At 42.8% G+C, this 23,184-nt stretch overlaps 1 protein-coding gene across 1 annotated transcript in view; it reads left to right on the top strand.

Moving 5' to 3' along the window:
* Positions 1-23,184, top strand: part of LOC124786080 (splicing factor 3A subunit 3) — a 78,303-nt gene that overhangs the window by 773 nt on the left and 54,346 nt on the right. The gene's annotated exons all lie outside the window — the stretch shown is intronic.

Here is a 23,184-nt window from a genome sequence, read left to right as displayed (position 1 = left end):
TTCAGTGTTTCCTCTGTGCAGTGAGTGGTTGTCTTTTCATATGGGATTGTTTGTATTCAACTCACAGTTTTGGTTCATCTTATTAATTTACTAACCAACAGAGATTTAAGCATTGGAGCTGTTTTCGAATCAGTTGAGAGTGAACAGGAAATGTGTCTAAAGATATAACATTTATGGTAGGATATGGTTGCTGATGCTATATATTTAATGACTGAAATTAGAGTCGAGTGAGGCTACGTCAGTAAAAGATTTAACATGCCAATAAGTAAAAGCATTGGGAATTCTACATTTGCATAAACACTCCGCAAGCCACTGTACAGTGTGTAGTGGAGCATACTCTGCCATCAGATGTGACTTATTTTTTCTCTAGGCCTATTTCAGAGATTGAGTGAATATGTAAATCATTATTTATTTGATTAAATAAAGAGCATCAAAAAGAGGGCGTTGTTGGTGAATTACATATTCACTATGCATGACGGTGTGGGAGTGGGATAGGTAGTTTCTATTTATACTGATCACTTCAAGTTAAATCCCACAGGAAAATAGTGTTAATTGTTCCTTAAAGAAATAGCTGTCAATAACTTTGTAGGTCTTACACAATTAGATTCTTCATATTCGTTTTGTCATATCGCATTGGGCATAATCCGCATCACTTCAGGTGGGGGGGGTTACCTTCATAGTCTTTGATGTTATTGAATTTAGCATATGTTAAAATTCAGGAGTAGGTAAGAAACACTTATTATTTTGTTTTCTCCAAAAAAATTCCTGCTCCGAGATACAGGCCTTGATAGATATCACTGTGAACACCATTTTGAAAATGCGAATTTCAGAAGAATCTTTAAAATGCTGTATCTTTGTAAAAGTTCTAGAAATTTTATTAGAGACTTCTTTATTTGAAAGATAATTGCTTGATGATTACAGCATTATACTCCGTTTGGACATGTGTCAAAGTTCTTTTGAATTTTTTTTTGTAATTCACAGAAAAAATGCCAAACCAGAAAAGTAAGATTATTTTCTGTTGATTATTACTGTGTAGTAATTCACAGAAATAAATGCCAATCCAGAAAAGTTAGATTTTTTTCTGTTGATTGGTACCGTGTAGTACTATATTGTCTGTAGAGGAGAGCTTCCACTTTTAAGTTTGACAGGTTTTATTTTAAAAAATCATTTTTTTAACTTTCAATGATAATATACGTCTTCACAGAAGTTGTTTCTTACTATTGTCTTGCAGATTCTTGTCAGATTCTTTGTTGTGGTTGTTCATTGCAGGTTTCTGTATTGTAGTTGTTCAGTGCTAATTTGTTTATTGAAGAGGCTGCTAAGAAATCTGAGACCATCCAGTGAGTTATGTGTTTTAATGAGGAATTTGCCAGTTGGCATAGTTGCAGTGTGTTTTGTGAAGTGTCTGTTTGATATGTCTTCTGTTTGGGGGCCACAGGAGAGTGAAGTGTGCTGACTATTTGCATATCCATAAAAGAGTGATATATAAGACAAACAGAAAAACAGACTCTGTTAAGATTGGGAATAAGTGTTCTCATTTGAAGACCTTGTTTCAAAGTGAAGATGTTTCCAGTGACGATTTTTTGTGTTCTAAACGTTTTGACAGAATAACAACGATGATAGTATCTGAACAAGGTGAAGACTCCCATTGTGCAGATTTTGCATCATCTAAGGAGAAATAAATACTGTGAATTAGTCAACTACAGAAATAGGTGTTAGTGCTGTTAAGAAACTGTGGCCAGTGAAATCGAGTCATAAGCTCTATGCATCAAGAAAGCACAGACAAAATAACTAACTCTGTGGATGAATACACTACAGAAAAACTGACCACAATCTTCAAAGTAGAAATTCCATCTTCAGAAGAAAATGAACAAAAGCACTCTTGCACCTCTAGCCAGGAATTTTTCACAAATATCAATTCAGCTGTTGAATATCATGCATCCTACAGTGAACTCGGTGATGTCTCAGTAGTGTGCCTAGCAGAGCACTGGCTCTGCATTGCAAACTTCAAATTGTGCGAACACTACTCCAGATCAAATGCTGGACATGGTGGGGTTGCCATCTTCATCAAACAACACATTGAATATAGTCCACTTCCTACCCTAAAGGAAATAGGAACAGACAAGATCTTTGGGGTCGACAGAAGCGTCCGATCCCAAGCGTCGGCTTTGACCCGTGACGTAAGGGTGTTGTGTGTGACGTCATGACGGCGCGGTTTGTGAGTGTGGCGTGTTTGTAGATGTCGTCGTGTTGTGGTTTGTTGTGCTCTCTGGTGGTATGTTCAGGGTTTTCGTTTGTGTGGTGTAATGGGTCGGCTGTTTTTGTAGTGGAATTCGTTTCAGTGGGTTAACGATTTTGTGTGAAGGTTAATTTAGTGTTGTTCACTGTACGTCATGCGGTAATTTTAATAAAATTAATCGGCTGTTGTTTTTGTTCAGGAATGGATATGACGGATAAAACTAACACTGCGCAGGTCAAGGGAAGTGTTCGATCCCAATGTGTGGCTGTGTATGTTGGTATTGGTATTGGGAGATGTTTTTGAGCTATATAAGCCAAGGGAAGAGTTTGATTCTAATTTATGGGATCGGAAGCTGCTGTTGAGCTATATAGATCAAGGGAAGTATCCGATTCCAGATGATATTGTGTTTAGAGGTATTTGGGGAGTTTTGTGATGTCGGTGTTTTTCGTCATTTTGTGTGGTTTTGTGCGTGGGAGGGTGTCTAAATTTGTGTGTATTTAGTTTGCCCCCACCCAAAAACACCCCATTTCCCGCGTTTGTCCCGTTAGTGTCGTTAGGCTTTTTGTGGAAAGTGTGTGTGTTTGTTTTTCGATGTATTTTCGTCCTCATAATGTGTGCGTACCTACTTTATATGCGCCATATTGGAATCGTGGTTTATGGTCGTTTCCACCATATTTGTGACGTCATGGGTCAAAGCAGACGGGCGGGATCGGACGCTTCCGAATTTCCGATCTTTGAATGTGCAGCCATAAAGCTTGCAGATATAATCTAATTGTAGCTACAATTTACCGTCCCCCCTCCAGTGGTATTAATGATTTTCTGTTACAAATGGACTTGTTTCTATCCAAAATAAGTCAGTGGAAACAGGATGTGATTATATGTGGTGACTTTAATATAGACTTTCTCACCCACAACAGAAACAGGGAAACATTGATTAACATTGCAAAAACTTATAATCTGCATGCCCTTGTAAACGAGCCCACTAGAATAACACCTACATCCAAGACAGCTCTAGATCAAATTTTTGCAAATAGAAATAAACTTAACCCAACTCTAGAAGTATACAATGCAGGATTCAGCGACCACCAAGCCGTCATTCTAAAGGTCAATGTTAGCAAAGATACCTCAAACCCAGTCCCACCTAAAACTTTACGAAGGTTTTTCACCCAAGAGAACTTGAACAAGTAAAATGCCCACCTTAGCAAAGAAAAGTGAACAGAGATGTACACAGCCAATGATGTCAACATGAAATTCAACATATTTCTTTGCAAAATGATCGACCACTTTGAAGAGGCCTTTCCACAAAAACCAGTAAGAATAACTAATAATAATAATAATAATAATAATAATAGAAACAAGAGTTGGATTACACCAGCTATAAAAATCTCTTGCAAACATAAAAGAATACTCCACATGTTATGTAAACAAAGTGGTGACTCCCCCCCAACTAACAGAATACTATAAAAACTGCACATGTATCCTAAGAAGAGTGATAAGAGAAGCAAAAAGGACACAGAATGATGAGTACACTGACAAATCCAGCAATAAAGTAAAAGCAGTGTGGAATATCATAAAAAGGGAAAGAGGGGAAATGAAAGCTTCACACACGAACATAGAAATCAAACTCAACAATGAATCTATATCTAATCCCGAAGTTGTGGTGAACTCTTTCAACAATTTCTTTACGAGCATAGCTGAAAAATTGGTCCAAAATAATCCTAACACAAATTACCAACCAGCAAACCAAAAATATCACATATGTGCAGAGTCAATTTTCATTACCAAAGTCACTGAAAATGATGTTGCAAAAGCCCCCAGAGAGTTAAAAAATTCATATTCAGCTGGAATTGATAGTATCCCAGCAGCTGTAATCAAAAATTGTGAACACACAATTGCAGAATCATTAACTCACCTCTGTGACTGTTCTTTCCAGGCAGGTATCTTCCCTGAAGCTCTGAAACTTTCTAAAGTAATTCCTGTCTTCAAAAAAGGTGATAATAAAGATATGAATAACTACAGGCCTATCTCAATCTCATCCTGCGTTTCTAAAGTTTTTGAAAAAATAATGTACAAAAAAATTATGGACTTCATTGAAAAAAAAAGATTTATTAAGTTTAACTCAACATGGGATCAGAAGCAACAAATCTACTGAAACTGCAGTATATGATTGCATAAATATGCTATTAGAACTGTTAGATAGAAAACAACCCATAACAGGCATATTTCTGGATCTGTCAAAGGCTTTTGACACTGTTGACCACAAGATATTACTGGAAAAATTAGAACACTATGGTATCAGAGGAATTGCAAAGAACTGGATTGCTACATTCCTAACCAATCGGATGCAGAGAGTGAGCATGAAATATACTAATAGACAAAGCAACTCAATAACCGAAATACTATCAAATAATAAAACTGTAAAGCAAGGTGTTCCACAGGGCTCAGTATTGGGACCCCCCTACTTTTCCTCCTGTATATTAATGACTTGAGCCTGAATGTTGATGCACACAAAACAATAATATTTGCTGATGACATAACTGTACTCCTCAAAGGGGAGAATACAGAGGCTGTGCAAAAAGCTGTGAACTTGGCCACTGAACAATTCAGCAACTGGGCTAAAATCAACAGATTAACTATCAAAACCAAAAATACAGCTTCCATGAACTTTCACACAACACAAAATGCAAATTCCTCTCAGCCATTTGTCACTGTACATAACCAGTCAAGAGATACCGACACTGTTTTCAAATTCCTGGATCTGTGGGTTCAAGATAACCTGAAATGGAATACACTTACAGGAAAGGTAAATGCCAGTATTTGTACTGGCTGTTATGCATTGAGTGTACTGAAAACGTGTTAGCCAGAAAACATTAACCAATGCGTACTATGCTTACATACAAGCCCACCTAAAATATGGTGTAATATTCTGGGGAAATTCTCCAACTGCTCTGATCACATTCAGAATCCAGAAGAGAGCATTGAGTATTATTACCCAGAGACTCCTGCAAACCCATCTTCAGAAAGTTGGAAATCCTTACACTGCCTTGCCTCTACATTCTTGAGACTCTAAAATTTTTCAGAAACCACATAGTGCCAACTGACCCCAGAGTCGTAAAAAATAATGAAATACATGAACACAACACCAGGAAAAATGCAAACCTGCATGTTATACGTACAAACACTCAACTGTGTGAAAAGGGAGCTTTCCACATGGGCCCCCAACTGTTCAGCAATCTTCCCACTAGTATTAAGTCCATCGAAGACAACATAAAATTTAGCAAAGCCGTGAAGTCATATTTGTTGTGTCAATGTTTTTACTCTGTAAATGAATACTTAGAACAGTAATCTTGCTGTTTGTGTTAAATTGAAAACATTGAGCAATATAACACATTAGGATACTATAGGCCTATGTTAATATATGTTAACAATGTTAAATGATATTTTCCGACATCTGAAACACACTGTGTGCCATCAGATCACATGGAATAAATAAATAAAAGGTGCAAGTTTTAATTATTATTCCAGAGGCATTTTCAGAGAAAACAATTTTGAACTATGTTTCATCAGTATCAAAGTGCATGGTAGACGTATCAAGAAATGTGAGGTCTGTAAAAGGAGTCTTTGGAAGACCAGATTTCTCTTGTCGTCATCCTGTAGAAGCAGCTCAAATTCAAATAGTGCAGTCATTTTATCTGGAAGATAAATAGGATTGTTCTCACCAGAGTGCCAAGGAAAACGGCACTATAACTGTACCAGTTGAAAAGTCAAAAAGTTGTTAAAGTGAAGAGGTACATGACTCGCAGTATTAAAGAAACTTTTGCAATTTATAAGAGCAGCTCTACAACTTCACGTATTGGAAGATCAAAATTTTAGACACTACGACCTAAGTGGCACTATGACTTAGTGGAGCACATGATATATGAAACCTTGGTTGGGCATGTGAAGTCAATAGTAGTTTGTGACGTAAAGCGAGAGACTTGTTTGTTTCAAGAATGTAGTAACTGCCGTGGAAAGGAAGGACTGTCTTTACATACTCTTGGCCTGGAAGGTGTAGCGGATAACTTGGCAGAAATTACATATGCAATATGGGAGTGAAGTAAACTAAATAAGAAAACTGTTGCCTTTGACAGGTTTATTGATCGACTATGTAAATGGTCAGTGAAAGCAGTAAATCACCAGCTTCTGAAGATATTGCAACAACACATTGCAGAAGTGAAATGATGTGTACAGACTGAAGAAATATGCTTAGTTCTTCACTGTGATTTTCTGAGAACTTGTCTGTAATCCTCCCACAAGAAGTACAAGGGCATCATTGGAGTGATGACCAGGTTTCAATTTTTACTGGAGTGACATATTTTCAAAACAAGACCTCAAGTGTTGCAGTTATAAGTGATGACACAGGACATGACTCAGCACATGCTTTACTAGCAATGCACAAAATTCTTCCACTACAAACAGAGGCAGAGAAGGACATCATCATTTCTGATGGTGCTCCTAGTCATTTTAAAATCGTTACCAGCTGTTTGAATTAAGTTGCTTGTGCCAACTGACTGGGTATGCAGTGCTACTGGTCATGGGAAGGGGCCTTGTGATGGTATAGGAGGCCTGCTGAAGCACCATGCTACAAAACATAATCTTTTCAGACCAAATACAGCAGTGGTTCAGAACACTGAGGATTTTACGAGAGTCGTGAAATTTTACACATCCACAGCCTCTTTCTTTTGTCCAAAGAGGAAATCAAAGAATTCCATTAGCAGAAAAAAGAAGAATGGTCCAAACAAACTACTGATGTGAAAGGAATTCAGGAGACACATTTTTGGACTTAAAGTGATGGGCGAACTGATATTGCACACACTTTAAAGAGCAAGAAAGAAGAAATTTCGTTCGTTTGGCCAACACCTCAGAAACAGCAGCTTCACAACCTGGGAACACAATGTTTAGAAGATTGTAAGTGCTCCAGTTCCTATTGGTTCAACAGGAAGGCATCATTCTGTATCAAAGGAAGATGCTGAAGCAGTGGAACACATTTTTAGCTCATTGACTGCCTAATTTCAGTACAAAACAGTGCACAGAAGTTGTATAAATTGAAACCTTTAAGTCTTTGGACCTTTCCCATATTTTTGGAACCATTTAAAATGCTTGAAAAATGAATCTTTTTCTCCTCTTTCAAAACTAAAATTGTGTTAAATAAGCCTAGGTTTTGATTTTTATGATCCTGTTATGTGATAATGAAACAGGTTATATGTATGGCAAACATTTCAATTGTTTATAAAACCTGTTCAACCTAAAAGTGGAAGCTCTCCTTCTCAGGGAATGTGGAACTATGTGGTAAAAAAAAAAAAAAAAAAAAAAAAAAAAAAAAAAAAAAAAAAAAAAAAAAAAAATATATATATATATATATATCAAAATTTTATGGATTGGAAATTTTGAAAAAAAAAAATCCATAAATTATAAAAAAAAGTTCAGAACACTATAGTAAAAGAATTTTGACAGATAAGTCCAAGTGGAGGATTTCTTTGTAATCATAAAGCAATTACCTTTCAATAATAATAATAATCTATAACTGTTCCAGACATACAGTATTTTAAAATTTTTTCCAAAATTTGCATCTTCAAAATGGTGTGTGCAGTGTCATCTTTGAAGGGCTGTATCTCGGAGCAGAATTTTTTTTGGAGAAAACAGAAAATTTGTTTTATTTACTTACTTTTTCTTTTTAACGTATGCTGAATTCGATAACATCCTAGACTATGATGGTAAGATTTTTTCCTAGCCTGCCTGAATTGATATGAACTATGCCAATGATATTTTATCCAGTGTTCCTATGTTTTCCCACAAATGTGTTGTCTGCAATCTGTATTGTAGTTTTCAGCTTGCCATTTACTTCCCATACACTTGAATTTAGAAACCGTCTCACTTCTCATTAATTTTTCTTCTTTGTATACATTTAAAAATAAATGTTTCCTCTCTCCTGTTTAGTTCCTGCCTTTCTTCATTTCATACAATGACATCCAGTCCTCCCTTAACAGTTACAGTGAAACCATATGTTCCCTGAAGACTTTAGTTGATAAGTAATTCTTATTTATGTATTGCCAAATTTCAGATAGATGAGGGTTTTAAACATTGTAATCCTGTTTACATCAATAAGTGTAATAACAATAAAGTGTGTAATTTTCTTTTAGCATAAGCATCATTTGTTTTATCATTCAAGTTTCCCAGGATAATGGAAGCGTCCGATTCCACCCATCTGCTTTGACCCTTGACGGAAACGACCATTCACAACAACTCCCATATCGTGCCTATGAAGTCATTACGTACACATCACAACAAACATGAAAATAGATTGAAAAGCGATCAGATGCATATTCATCGAAAAATATAATGAAACTAATGGGACAGGAGGGGGAAGTTGGGGGTTTTTGGGTGGGGACAAACGAAAAATAAACACACGCCACTAAACAAAACGAGAAAAACAATAAAACAAAACAACCACAAACTTCCCAAAATCAACTAAAAACAATATCCACTGGAATCGATCACTACCCTTGACCTATATAGGTCAACCCAAAACTAGTACCACCTCCACAATCATTCCTACCTCAAAAAAAAGCCACCTACAACAACAAAATTGGAATCGAACACTTCCGTTGACCTATATAGGTCAACAGAACTACCGATACCAAATCATAAAATCCAAAACTAGCACCACCTCCACAATCATTGGGGGGGGGGGGGGGGGGGGTAAAACCCTTCAGAATCACACCCTACAACTAAAAAAACTACAACAAAACAAATCCTCCACAACAAAATCAAAAAACACCGACCACCCTGCACCCACCTACGTCCCCAAACCTTACCACCAACAACAACCAGCCCCCCCTCCCCGAAACCAAACTAAACCACAACCTCCGGCCTATACATCCTACTGACAGCCCTTAAAAAACCCCTAAAAATACAATAGCCCTCGGGGACACTTTTCCGCAAACAGTACTCATCTAAATGAGCCTGAAAGTTAGAAGAGCACCTCTTCCCCCCTCCCAATGACAGACTTAACAGCCCCCTCCCCTTTTCAAAAACCCCTCTATAGCAGTAGTACAGGTGCCAGTTTCATAATTCTTAAACTCAACACTGTGGTTCACTACTAAATGTAGGCGCTACAGTCTGGAGCCACATGACCGCTACGGTCGCAGGTTGGAATCCTGCCTCGGGCATGGATGTGTGTGATGTCCTTAGGTTACTTAGGTTTACGTAGTCCTACGTTCTAGGGGCTACCCCTGCTGACCCAACCCCCTAGAAGAATAAAACACGTCCGAAACTATAGTGCTACCCACTCCTGCATATTCCTCAATCAAACCCACAAACTCCCTTTCTGTACGCCCCTCAACAACCCTAAAAACACATCATGAACACCCAGCCCCCAATACCACAGCCCCCCACACCCATAAACCAACCACGGGCTTACCCCTCGCATACTTTCTCCTCCCAAACTGTGACTCATCAATCTTTACAACCACCCCAGGCCCACCCGACTTACCCCTATATTTAATATATTCAGAAAAAATCTCATGACAAGAAGAATACCAATCAAGCACTGTCCTCTCACTGACACCCACCTCATGCGCACAAAAACTGTGAGAGGATTGATAGCAAAAATGATAACTCATCAACACAGTATCACGCATGGCCGACCTAGACTTCTCGAACCAGGAACCTCGCCGTATAGAGCGCCATAGGTTATCCCTGCGACATCTCCACATGTAGCTGTCCCTGGTCTGAGATGCCTGAACTTTGGTAAGCCTCGTGTCTTCTCCACACACCAAACATCTCATCACTTCCGCCAAGAGACCGAACAGCTGCAAGAACTTTATAAGCGACAACGCACTGTCACCCATAAGCCCCCACAAACGAAAACTGTTTATCTTCTGTGTCATATCCATACCTAACAGAGACATGACAACAACAATTATCTAAAGAATTCACACACAACGAACTGAAAGCGTCACTACAATAACTTAACCATAACAAAAATTAAACTGTCAAAATATTCCACTAGACATGCATTCAGCACAACAACAAAACCCATCAACGTCTACCACTCAAATGAACACAATACGACACATAACATGCCACCCACAAACACCACCAGAGAGCACAACCAACCACAACAAAACGCCACCTACAAAAACACCACAAGCACAAACTAAACCCACAACACCACACATCACGCAACCCACAAACACACCACCAAAGAACACCACCGACTGCATGAACACGACACCTGCAAACACGCTCATGAACTAAACTTTATGCCATTGTGACATGACATGCCACAACAGCCTTACGTCACTGGTCAAAGCCGATGGGTGGAATTGGACCCATCTGTTGACCCAGTTTCTCATATTGATTTATCAAATACCTCAGTAGTTAATATAAAGTACTAGTTGTGATAAATGTAACTTTCCATCATATTCTGGTGAAACATAGGAATTATGTCTTGATGATGGCCAATTCGTCAGAAGATGGGAGGTGGCACACATTGAAACATCATTTCATTTTTATGAAATCTACTAATTTTATATTAATTCAGCCCAATGGGAAACATGGAGTTCACAGGAGAGGTCCTTCCTTTGTGCTGTCCAAATAAATACATGGAAATGTGTTTGAGTCCTAATCTGGCACACATCTTTAACTTGTCACATACAACCAAACACAGTGTACACTCCTCAGAGAGGGAGAAAATTCATTCGCAGTAAAAAGTATGAAGGTGATTCATTAGGTTCCAGCAACTGTCTCTGTCTATTAGGTAGTATAGCTGGTAACTTTTTCCTGATCCATGTATTTCCAGTTTATAGTTGCTCATACATTATGTTTGTGAGTACCAGTACGATTTTACTGACTCCTAGAAAATTTGATGGGTCATTCCATACTAAGTCATCCAGGGCCCTACACCCAGTTCTCATAGATGTTTACGAAAATTTATATTTGAATTGTATGCATAAAGACAAGAACATATTCAAAGTTTCATCCAACCGTGAGAATTAGTTTTTGAGTTATCACCGTTTAAAGTTTTAGGCTAATTGTATTTCCAAGGGCAATTAAGATGTAACAAAATCATGCATGTGTTTACAGAATTTGAAGCAAAAGCATTAGTTTTGAAGCTAGAGCCTAGAAATTTTCACTATTTTGTTCTAAATTAAACACTGAAACTGATAGATCTACAAAAATCCGATTTGGGTCATTCCATGTCAGTTCAACCTGGGGCTCCAGCTCATAGTCTCAGATTTGACTGAAATTCAGTAGACTAATTCTACCATATGTGGAACACTCGTGTGCAAAGTATTAGTTTCCCCTGCCAGATAGTTCCAGAATTATGACTTGTGAAAGAAGGGTGCGTGACCTGGAAATTGCAACCCACATCTGGCAATCTATCTTCAGACCCAACTTCAGGTCTTAATAACTTTGGAACTATTCCACACAGTCCAGTGAAATTTTTACAACCCAGTAACATCCATTTAGAGAACACACTCCATGAATCAAAACACCAGCAACATATTTCTGAGGGATAATAAAAAATTCCAAAATGTGATTAAAAGATAGGTACACATTGTAGGTGCCCTCTATGACAAAATTCACTCAAAAAGAGTGTAAATTTTTTTGTGGTATGCTTAATGTGGCCTAAACACACACAGAAATCATCATGCCCATATCAGTCACAAAAACTGAGTTGCATGCACACGAAAATACAAAAAGTTGAAAAATTACCTGAAAACATGGATTTTCGAAGTGTGGTAACACAAAAGGGACAAGTGGTATCCAAGCCAAATTTCTCACATTGCATAAGTACACCATTATGATATATATCTCAAAATTTCAGCATGTCATTGCGAGACAATTGTGTACAATGGAAGTTGACAGATGTATTTGGTGATGTGGCCATTGTTCCACAACACAATTTTGTAAAAACATATTGTAAACTGTTCTGCCTCTTCTTATCCTCTCCCACAACTGTTTAATCACTAGGCAACAACATATAGAGAGATTAACACAACCTTTCATTTATGTTTACTGCACCTCAACAGCTAAAAACCAGTCGATTGTACTTCGAACAGAAGTTCTCCCACACTTTAGCTACTGTACTCTGTACATTGAGTGGCAAATTGTACTGTCTTCCTGACACTGTGGTAGGAACTGGAACTGTCATAAGAATACATTCAAAAGGAATCCAACACCTGTCTGCCAAACGTGGACAGTGAAATGATCTTGCTGGTCCTGCTGGTGGCATGAAGTTCACAAATACATCACCTTCTGCTTCATGGCACTCTGCAACACACCCTAAGTACCATTTGTCATCATAAATAGCAGTAACATAGCAACCTGGTTGTATGTTGCTGCTTTTGTTTCTGAATCCTTAGTCAGATGCATGTTGTGCATGAACCTGTAGTTATAATCGGACAGTCTGCTCACCTGCACATAGTCAGAGTCCGCTGGAGAGAAGTGATGATGGCTCCTTGTGCATGCAACAGTTTTAACGTGTTCTAGTCTGCTTTTTAGCAACTCTTCGACTGATTTCACCTCATCTTTCAATTGTATGCCAGAGTTATTTTTCTGTACCCAGGTAAATAATTGAAGAGGTGTTAGAATGTGACCTTCTGTAGGGTGCTGCAGACTAGCTCATGATGCCATGCGCTTAATGGTAGCATCAGTACCATCACACACATCACCTGATTCACCTCTGTAGTAAATTGTAAATGGCTGGAGAGTTGATTGACTGTTGTCCCAATGATATCCTCAGATGGCATCTTGAACTATAAATGCATAATTTTCAAAGAAGTCTAGTATTGCTATAATTTCATCTTGTTTCAAATTGTCCTTACAAAACTGGAGATAAGCTGATTGTGCTGTTGCTGTGAAGCTGTGTGTGGTCAGTTTGTCCAGTTTTTGACAACACATTTCAACAAAAATCTTCCACTGTACTTGTTTCAAGACTTGTGCGATCCATGTGTGTCCATTGGTTATAAGAAACAAGTTCATCGTCATCCATAAGGAGTTCACCATACAGTTTGTTATTCATGTGTTCTTCAAGATTTGCCTTACCAGGACACTTTTCACACCTGTGTATCCTGCACTGGTAGGAACTGATGCCACACACTAGCAGCTTCATTGCACCTTTGTAATCCAGACCAGAATCCTTTATAGCAGCAAACATCAGCTTAGCATTTTGATGGGTCTCTCATACACAAACATTGTGTGTGCCCCTTGCACTTACAGGCACAACCCATTTTGGCTGAAGATTGAAAAAAGATGATAAATCTACTTTGGTATTGGGATACTTTTCCTTGAATTCTACATATAGTTCTGATATGTTGCATAGCAACAGACTTTTTTGCATCTGTACATGTACATTTCCCATTTTCACCATTACAGTCTTTTTTTTCCAGGCATTATTCGGCTGTAGTCATTATTTTCATAAAACTCCGACACTAGCACCTTAATTTCTGAACTCAATTGCTTGCCCTACCTTCTGAAGTTGTGGAAGCACTCCTTGGGTTGCTTTTATTTTCCTAGCTTGCTTTACCGTATATGTAGAAACATTGAATTCCTTTGCAGTGTAGTCAGTAGACCAGCTGGAAAGTGCAAGGGTAAGAATAGCTACTTTTTTTCTGGCGTGTGGATATGGCACATTTTTCTTTCAAATCATGCACAATTTTGTCCAAATCGGAGCATTTCTGGCATGATTTCTGTTCCTTTGGAGCAGATAGTTCTTCCTCTTCCACCTTTAGTGTGTCAGCTAATTTGTGTTTTAATTCCATTTGAGCTTCTTGTAGTTTTCTTCTACCATAGCTGGGCCTGTCTCTTTTCCCAACTTTGTGTATCTTCGTGGGAGACAAACCAAGAGCATTCACTGAAGTATTTAATTGCTCATCCGCTGTGGTTGTAGGTGGCTGATACTCCTCGTCGCTGTCATGTAAGTTATCAGAATATTCTTCATTTTTTAGCAGTGTAACACACCTGGAACATAACTTTTGTCCTGGTTTCATGTTAAGTCCCATGCACTGATTTACATTCAATACTGATTTGATATCAGTTTCTCTGTGGCTACACTTCACTGTCTTCTTATGAATCTGAAATGGGTCAAAACAACTTCTTTGTAGGAAAAAATACTTATACAGAAACACTTTCATATGATGGTAACAAACACTAAAGTTTCCTGGAACTGTACTTCTTGTGCCCACAGGGTGTATCCCGGATCTCCGTAGCAACAAATCTTAGTCCGATTTATTCAGATCATACAAGACAAAGCGAATGCCACATTTTGTTTCATATGTTGTTTTATGACATTCAGATGCTTGTGCTCTACCAATTCTGCAACTTGTTTGAACAAAAGCACCACTAGTACACTCCTCTGCCTCCATACTGGCTTTCCACAACAGTACTGACCGGTCTGAACTAGAATCTTAAAAACGTTAGTAACCTGTAATTGTTGCTTGTTTCCTTTGTTGTTCCTGCCTAACAATGACTCATTCTGTCCCTGAAAACTACCATTGTTTAACTTTCTGTTGCCTAATGGTTCCCAACAATTGCTGCAGCTTTATCTGAAACAAGCTGTCTGCATCATCACTGTTACTTGCTAAATCATGTTAAAAGAAACGTAACCAAATAAATCTCTTTCAACTTTTATTGTACACAAATGCCTTGCAATAACAAGTTGAAATTTTGCCACATATTATATTATGATCTACTTATGCAGTGTTTGAAATTTGGCTTGGATATCACTTGTCGCTTTTGTGCTACCACACTTCAAAAATCAATGTTTTTCGGGTAATTTTTCAAATTTTTGTATTTTCGTGCGTGTGCATGTAACTGTGTTTGTGTGACTGTTATGGGCAAGATGAGTTCTGTGTGTGTTTAGGCCACATTAAGCTTACCACAAAAAATATATACTCTTTTTGAGTGAATTACATTTGGCATAGAGGGCACCTACAATGTGTACCTATTTTTTAATTACATTTTGGAATTTTTTATTTTCCCTTAGAAATATGTTGTTTGTGTTTTGATTCATAGTGTGTGTTCTCTAAGTGGATGTTACTGGGTTGTAAAAATTTCACTGGACTGTGCGGAATAGTTCCAAAGTTATTAAGACCTGAAGTTGGGTCTGAAGATAGATTGCCAGATACGGGTTGCAATTTCCAGGTCACGCAACCTTCTTTCACAAGCCATAATTCTGGAACTAATTGGCAGGGGAACTTAAAATTTTGTACATGAGTGTTCCACACTTAGTAGCATTGGTGTGCTAAATTTCAGCCAAATCTGAGACTATCAGCTGGAACATTCAAATTGGTTGAATTGACATGGAATGACCCATTTATAATGTTTATTCATATTGAAGAACTGTACGGAACTCAAAATATTGTTAATTTCAAAATTGTGACGTAGCTGTAGAAAATTATGAATAGCCAAAATCTCTCTCCAAGTAACCCAATACAACCATGTATTTTTGAAAACAGTATAAAATTACCTTTCAAACGCTCAAAAAATTGTTGGGGTTCTGAGTTGTAACAGTTTTATATCAAATTGAAGTCAAATTTTGTAATTTACTGAGTAAAATACAGGGCTATTACAAACGATTGAAGCGATTTCATAAATTCACTGTAGCTCCATTCATTGACACATGGTCACGACACACTACAGATACGTAGAAAAACTCATAAAGTTTTGTTCGGCTGAAGCCGCACTTCAGGTTTCTGCCGCCAGAGCGCTCGAGAGAGCAGTGAGACAAAATGGCGACAGGAGCCGAGAAAGCGTATGTCGTGCTTGAAATGCACTCACATCAGTCAGTCATAACAGTGCAACGACACCCGATGACAAAGTCAAACGCTTTGAATTTTCGGCGCGGTTGCAACAGCTCATGGAAGAGGATGCGTTCAGTGCGAAACTTGTTTTCAGTGATGAAGCAACATTTTTTCTTAATGGTGAAGTGAACACACAATGTGCGAATCTGGGCGGTAGAGCATCCTCATGCATTCGTGCAGCAAATTCGCAATTCACCAAAAGTTAACGTGTTTTGTGCAATCTCACGGTGTGCTTTTTCTTTTTCTTCTGCGAAAAAAACGTTACAGGACTCGTGTATCTGGACGTGCCACAACTGGAGACCGACAGCGCCGACTTCATCTTTCAACAGGATGGTGCTCCACCGCACTTCCAACATGATGTTCGGCATTTCTTAAACAGGAGATTGGAAAACCGATGGATCGGTCGTGGTGGAGATCATGATCAGCAATTCATGTCATGGCCTCCATGCTCTCCCGACTTAACCCCATGCGATTTCTTTCTGTGGGGTTATGTGAAAGATTCAGTGTTACCTCCTCTACCAAGAAACGTGCCAGAACTGCGAGCTCGCATCAACGATGCTTTCGAACTCATTAATGGGGGCATGCTGCGCCGAACGTGGGAGGAACTTGATTATCGGCCTGATGTCTGCCGAATCACCAAAGGGGCACATATCGAACATTTGTGAATGCCTAAAATAACTTTTTGAGTTTTTATATGTGTGTGCAAAGCATTGTGAAAATATCTCAAATAATAAAGTTATTGTAGAGCTGTGAAATCGCTTCAATCATTTGTCATAACCCTGTACATGTTTGAGACAATAATTAAATATTTGAAGTCAATACAACTATGAAAATACCAGATGAACATTGAGAATTTTACAAATTAGGTTTACTTACATTTGAATACACGAGTTGGCAATTATTTGTTTTCAAACTAATCCTATGTACAAAGAGGTTTTGATGACTTTAAAGTTTAATAATTATTCAGTTGAAGTCCCCCCTGCGGGTCTGGGGGTAAGAATAGGACCGCGGTATTCCTGCCTGTCGTAAGAGGCGACTAAAAGGAGTCTCCAACGTTTCGGCCTTATGTGATGGTCCCCTCTCGGGTTTGACCTCCATCTTTCTAAATTTATCCGAAGAGCGAGCCAATTGGGGAAGGGCGCCTTACATGGTGCACTGTTTCCGTCGTGCAATTAGACCTTTAGCCGGATTTCTCGTCGTTGCAATGGTGTCCCGCTCGTTTTCGATCTCTTGGGCGATTACCACGCTGCACTCTGCAGTGTTTCTTTTAACTGCGACGACGACCTTGGCCATTTTTGCACCTAAGATCCAGCACGGTAGCCAGCCCGTTGTGGTGGGGCCGCCATGTACCCTCTTGGTTGTAGCCCCCTGACAACACAGGGATCGCTCTACTGATGCCTGCGCCGTTAACTCCCCTCGTATGCCAAGGAGTAGATGCCCATCTCCTTGGGGCATCAGGACTCCCGGCAATGGCCGTCCTGCCAGGGGGCTATTGCTGCGGCTGGGTGGCGCCCGTGGGGAGGGCCCTTGGTCGGAGTAGGTGGCATCAGGGCGGATGACCCGCAATGAAGCGTGGTACATCATCTCTCGCTGGCGGCCAGCCGCCAGCAGTCTCTAAGCGTTCTCGGGCTCAATTTAATGCTGAAAAGTACAATCCGAAAACGTTCCCCTCTCTGGCCACGCCGTGGGAGGAACGTAAATCTCAGGATGGCAGTAGCACTTATTCGCCCCGATTCTTAGTTTGTACGAGAGCTGATGGGGAGTCTTTTCTCTCAACAAAGCCTCAGTTCTTCGTCGAGCATTTAGAGGACAAGTTTGGGGAGGTGGAGGGCTTGTCCAAAATGCGCTCTGGATCGGTCCTGATCCAAACGGCATCCTCTGCCCAGTCACGACGGTTACTTGCTTGTGACAAGTTGGGGGATGTTGCTGTTACGATCACACCGCATAAGAGTTTAAATATGGTCCAGGGAGTTATTTACCATAAGGACCTTCTTTTGCAGTCTGATGACGAGCTGCGCGCCAACTTAGAGCGCAGAGGTGTACATTTCGTCCGGCGCGTTCATCGGGGTCCGAAGGAAAATCAGATAGCTACCGGTGCCTTCATCTTGGCCTTCGAGGGTGATACGTTACCGGGAAAGGTCAAGGTGATGGTCTACCGATGTGATGTCAGGCCCTATATTCCTCCCCCGATGCGGTGCTTCAAGTGCTGGAAGTTTGGCCATACGTCTTCCCGCTGCACTTCCAGCCTCACATGTCGAGATTGCGGACGCCCGTCTCATCCCGATACTCCATGTGCCCCGCCTCCCATCTGTGTCAACTGCGGGGAGCACCATTCACCTTGCTCGCCAGGCTGCAGAATCTTCCAGAAAGAACGCAAAATCATGGAATATAAGACCCTGGACCGACTGACTTCTACTGAGGCCAAACGGAAATACGACCGATTACATCCCGTGCGAATGACGTCATCCTACGCCGCCGCTACAACACCTGTGCTCGCCCCATCAGTTTCACGACTTCCAGCCAGCTCGATAAGCAGTAAGACTCCTCCTGCCCCCTTGCCAGTGGGGGGCTCTACCCACCGGGTTGCTCCTGCGCCACCTACCTCAGGGGCAACACCATCCCCCCCATCAGGGACGTCCGTCCCTGCTTCTAAGCCGGAGAAGTGTCCAACTTCTTCGGCTTCTCACACTTGCAAGGGGTCCCTCGGGTCCCTCCCTTCCCAGGTTTCCACCAGTGGGAAGGCTGACGACCGACAGTGGCGTAAGTGCCCGCAATCAGCTGGTCGACGGGCTTCACGATCCTCCTCAGTCCCGGAGACTGAATCGGTGAAGCCCTCCCAGCCAGTTAAACCCAAGGAGCAGCGTGAGAAATCGAAGAAGAAGAGCTCTAAGCCCAAGGAACTCGCGGTGGCAGCCACCCCACCGCCACCTTACAGCTCTGCATCTGAGGACGAGGTGGAGATCCTGGCGTCCGCTGAGGACCTAGATCTCGCCGGTCCCTCAGACGCCATGGATAACACTAGCACGGGTGCTCAATCGGAGGCAGCAGGTGACCCAGCGGCGTAATCTGCCTTCCCCATCCCGTCACGCCTTTCTCCGCCATGGACAATACCATCCTCCAGTGGAACTGCAGCGGTTTCTTCCACCATCTCGCTGAGCTCCACCAGCTTATCAGCCTTCATCCTTTCCTTTGCATTGCTCTGCAGGAAACTTGGTTTCCGGCAATGCGAACCCCTGCCCTCCGTGGCTATAGGGGTTATTATAAGAACCGAGCAGCTTATGAAAGGGTGTCTGGTGGCGTCTGCATATATGTCCTTCACACTCTGCACGGCGAGTCTATCCCTCTCCAGACGCCTTTAGAGGCTGTCGCTGTACGCGTGTGGACGCCACAGGCTATTACCGTCTGCAGTCTTTACCTTCCACCAGATGGTGATGTCTCGCAGCATGTCCTGGCTGCACTGGTCGCCCAATTGCCGCCACCTTTCTTGCTATTGGGCGACTTCAACGCCCATAACCCTCTGTGGGGTGGGTCAGTGGCCACAGGTCGAGGCGCCATCGTTGAGCATTTCTTGTCGCAGCTCGATCTCTCGCTGTTAAATGATGGTGCCTTCACACACTTCAGTGTGGCGCATGGCACCTACTCTGCCATTGACCTTTCCATCTGTAGCCATAGCCTCTTACCGTCTGTCCAATGGAGTGTGCATGACGACCTGTGTGGTAGTGACCACTTTCCGCTCTTTTTGTCACTACCACAGCATCACTCTTCTCATAGCCCTAGCAGATGGGCTATGAATAAGGCTGACTGGGATTTGTTCTCCTCCACTGCCGCTTTTGAGCCTCTCTCTACTGATGACATTGATGCGGTGGTTCAATCTGTCACCACCGGCATCGTTACTGCCGCCGAATCTGCCATTCCCCGTTCTTCTGGGTCCCCTCGGCGGAAGGCTGTGCCTTGGTGGTCGCCTGAGATCGCTGAAGCGATTAAAGATCGCCGGCGGGCGCTCCAGCGTCACAAGCGACATCCCTCCTTAGCCCACCTTATCGCCTTCAAACGGCTGCGTGCGCGGGCCCGCCTCCTTATCCGCCAAGGCAAGAAGGAGTGCTGGGAGCGGTATGTGTCCACCATTGGCCTCCATGTCACTCCCTCGCAGGTCTGGGCCAAGATTCGACGCGTCTACGGCTATCGGACCCCTGCCAGCGTCCCTGCGCTCTCACTGAATGGAGCCGTTTGTACCGACTCCGACGTCATTGCAAATCGCTTAGCAGAGCATTTTGCTATGAGTTCCGCTTCTGCGAATTACCCCCAGGCCTTCCGCTCCATTAAAGAGCGGCTGGAACGTCGGAGCCTTTCGTTTCGCACCAACCACCCGGAATCTTACAATGCTCCATTCAGTGAGTGGGAATTTCGCAGTGCCCTAGCTGCTTGCCCTGATACCGCTCCTGGGCCAGATGGCATCCACTGTCAGATGCTGAAACACCTTTCAGTGGACTGCCAGCGGCGCCTTCTCGATCTTTACAACCGTCTTTGGGTCGAGGGGGAGTTTCCGTCGCAATGGCGGGAAGGCATTGTCATCCCCGTTTTGAAACCTGGGAAGACCCCTCTGGAGGTGGACAGCTACCGTCCCATTAGCCTCACCAACGTTCTTTGTAAGTTGCTTGAACGGATGGTGAGCCGGCGCTTGCATTGGGTACTGGAGTCTCGGGGCCTTCTGGCTCCGTCTCAGGGTGGGTTCCGTAAAGGCCGCTCTCTCAGGGTGGGTTCCGTAAAGGCCGCTCCGCCAACGACAATCTGGTGAGTCTGGAGTCGGCCATCCGTACTGCTTTTGCCCACCGTCAGCACCTGGTCGCTGTCTTTTTCGACATGCGGAAGGCGTACGATACGACATGGCGTCATCACATTCTTTCTACGCTTCATGGATGGGGTCTTCGGGGTCCTCTGCCGATTTTTATCCGCAATTTTCTGTCGTGTCGTACCTTCCGCGTGCAAGTCGCGGCCTCGTATAGTTCCTCCCACGTCCAGGAGAACGGTGTGCCACAGGGCTCTGTTTTAAGTGTCTGTCTGTTTTTAATAGCCATTAACGGGCTTGCTGCGGCCGTGGGAAATTCTGTCTCCGCTTCCCTGTATGCTGACGACTTCTGCCTTTATTACAGCTCTACTGGCATTGCAGCTGTTGAATGTCAGCTACGGGGCGCTATCCGTAAGGCGCAGTCTTGGGCTGTAGCGCATGGGTTTCAGTTTTCGGCAGCCAAGACCTGCGTTATGCATTTCTGCCGGCGCCGAACAGTCCATCCTGAGCCGCGGCTTTATCTTGCCGACGAACTCCTTGCTGTGGTGGGGACCCACAGGTTTTTGGGGGTGGTTTTCGATGCCCGGTTGACTTGGCTGCCTCATATCCGGCAGCTCAAACAGACGTGTTGGCGGCATCTCAATGCACTCCGATGTTTGAGCCACACCCGCTGGGGAGCCGACCACTCTACCCTGTTACGGCTCTACCAGGCGTTAATCCAGTCCCGTCTGGATTATGGGTGCCTGGCATATGGCTCAGTATCCCCGTCTGCGTTGCGGGTGCTGGACCCAATTCTCCACAGCGGGATACGCCTTGCCACTGGTGCTTTCCGCACCAGCCCTGTGGACAGCTTACTCGTGGAGGCAGGTGTCCCTCCACTGCGGTTCCGACGCCAACGTTTGCTGGCTGCTTATGCTGCCCATGTTCTAAGCTCGCCCGGGCATCCTAACTATCATCTCCTGTTCCCGCAGTCGGTCGTCCATCTGCCGGAACGTCGGCCCCGGTCGGGTTGTCCGATCGCCATACGCATCAAGGAGCTTCTCTCCGGGCTTGGGCTTGTCCCTGTTCCACCTCCTTTCCGGGCACCTCTGCGTACACCCCCGTGGTGCGTTCCTCGCCCTTGCCTTCGGCTAGACTTGGCACAGGGCTCGAAGGACTCAGTCCCTCCAGAGGCCTTCCGCCGCCGCTTTTATTCCATCCTGGCCACGTATCAGGGCTCTGGCATTGTTTACACCGACGGCTCGATGGTTGCTGGTCGAGTCGGTTATGCGCTCACTCTAGGGGACCATTCCGAACAACGTTCCTTGCCGGCTGGCTGCAACGTTTACACTGCTGAGCTGGTCGCCATCTTTCGAGCCCTAGAGTATATCCGCTCCTGCTCAGGTGAGTCCTTCGTTATCTGTAGCGATTCCCTGATCAGTTTACGAGCACTCGACCAGTGTTTTTTTCGTTCCCGTCTGGTGATGGCTATCCATGAGTCCCTGCATACTCTTGCGCGTTGCGGCCGCTCTGCGGTCTTCGTGTGGACCCCAGGCCATGTTGGGATCCCCGGCAACGAGAATGTTGACCGGCTGGCGAAAGAGGCGACTAGTGCACCATCTCTGGACGTTGGCCTCCCGGAGACAGATTTGCGAGTGTTCCTACGCCGCAAAATTCTGGACCTTTGGGACACTGAATGGCGCGCCCTGCCTTCACGCAACAAACTTCGGGCCATCAAGGGGGCTACCGGTGTGTGGCGCTCCTCCTTGCGGGTCTCTTGCAAGGAGTCTGTTGTCCTCTGCCGGCTGCGCATTGGGCACACTCGGCTTACGCACGGCCACTTATTGCGCCGTGAGGACGCGCCTCTATGTCACTGCGGCTCCGTTTTATCCGTGGTTCATGTTTTATTGGAGTGTCCGTTTTTAGCTGCGCTCAGGCAGTCGTTCGCACTGCCTGACTCGCTCCCTGCCCTTTTAACAGATGACTCGGCTATGGCTGACTTAGTTTTACGTTTTATTCGGGCAGGGGGTTTTTATTCTTTAATCTGAGTGTTTCTGTTTTTATCTTATTGTTTTGTATTGATTCTGGCCTTTGGCCTCCGATTTTAAACTGATTTTTTTTTAATGTGTTTCCAGTGGTTGGCTTTTCCTTTTTTATTTCTCTGGTCGGCCAACCACCGTCACACTCTGTGTGGTTTTAGTTCGTTTCGTCTTGTCTTGTCTTTGTCTCAGTTTCTCTTGTTGTGTATCGTCTGTGATCTCTTCTGTTCCTCGTTTTTATTCTCTGTGGGTGATCTTTGTCTTTGGAAAAAGGGACCGATGACCATAGCAGTC

Source organism: Schistocerca piceifrons, chromosome 1, assembly GCF_021461385.2.
Source record: "Schistocerca piceifrons isolate TAMUIC-IGC-003096 chromosome 1, iqSchPice1.1, whole genome shotgun sequence".
Taxonomy (NCBI): Eukaryota; Metazoa; Arthropoda; class Insecta; order Orthoptera; family Acrididae; genus Schistocerca; species Schistocerca piceifrons.
Note: the sequence above shows the minus strand (reverse complement) of the source record. Positions and strands in the feature narration are given on the sequence as shown.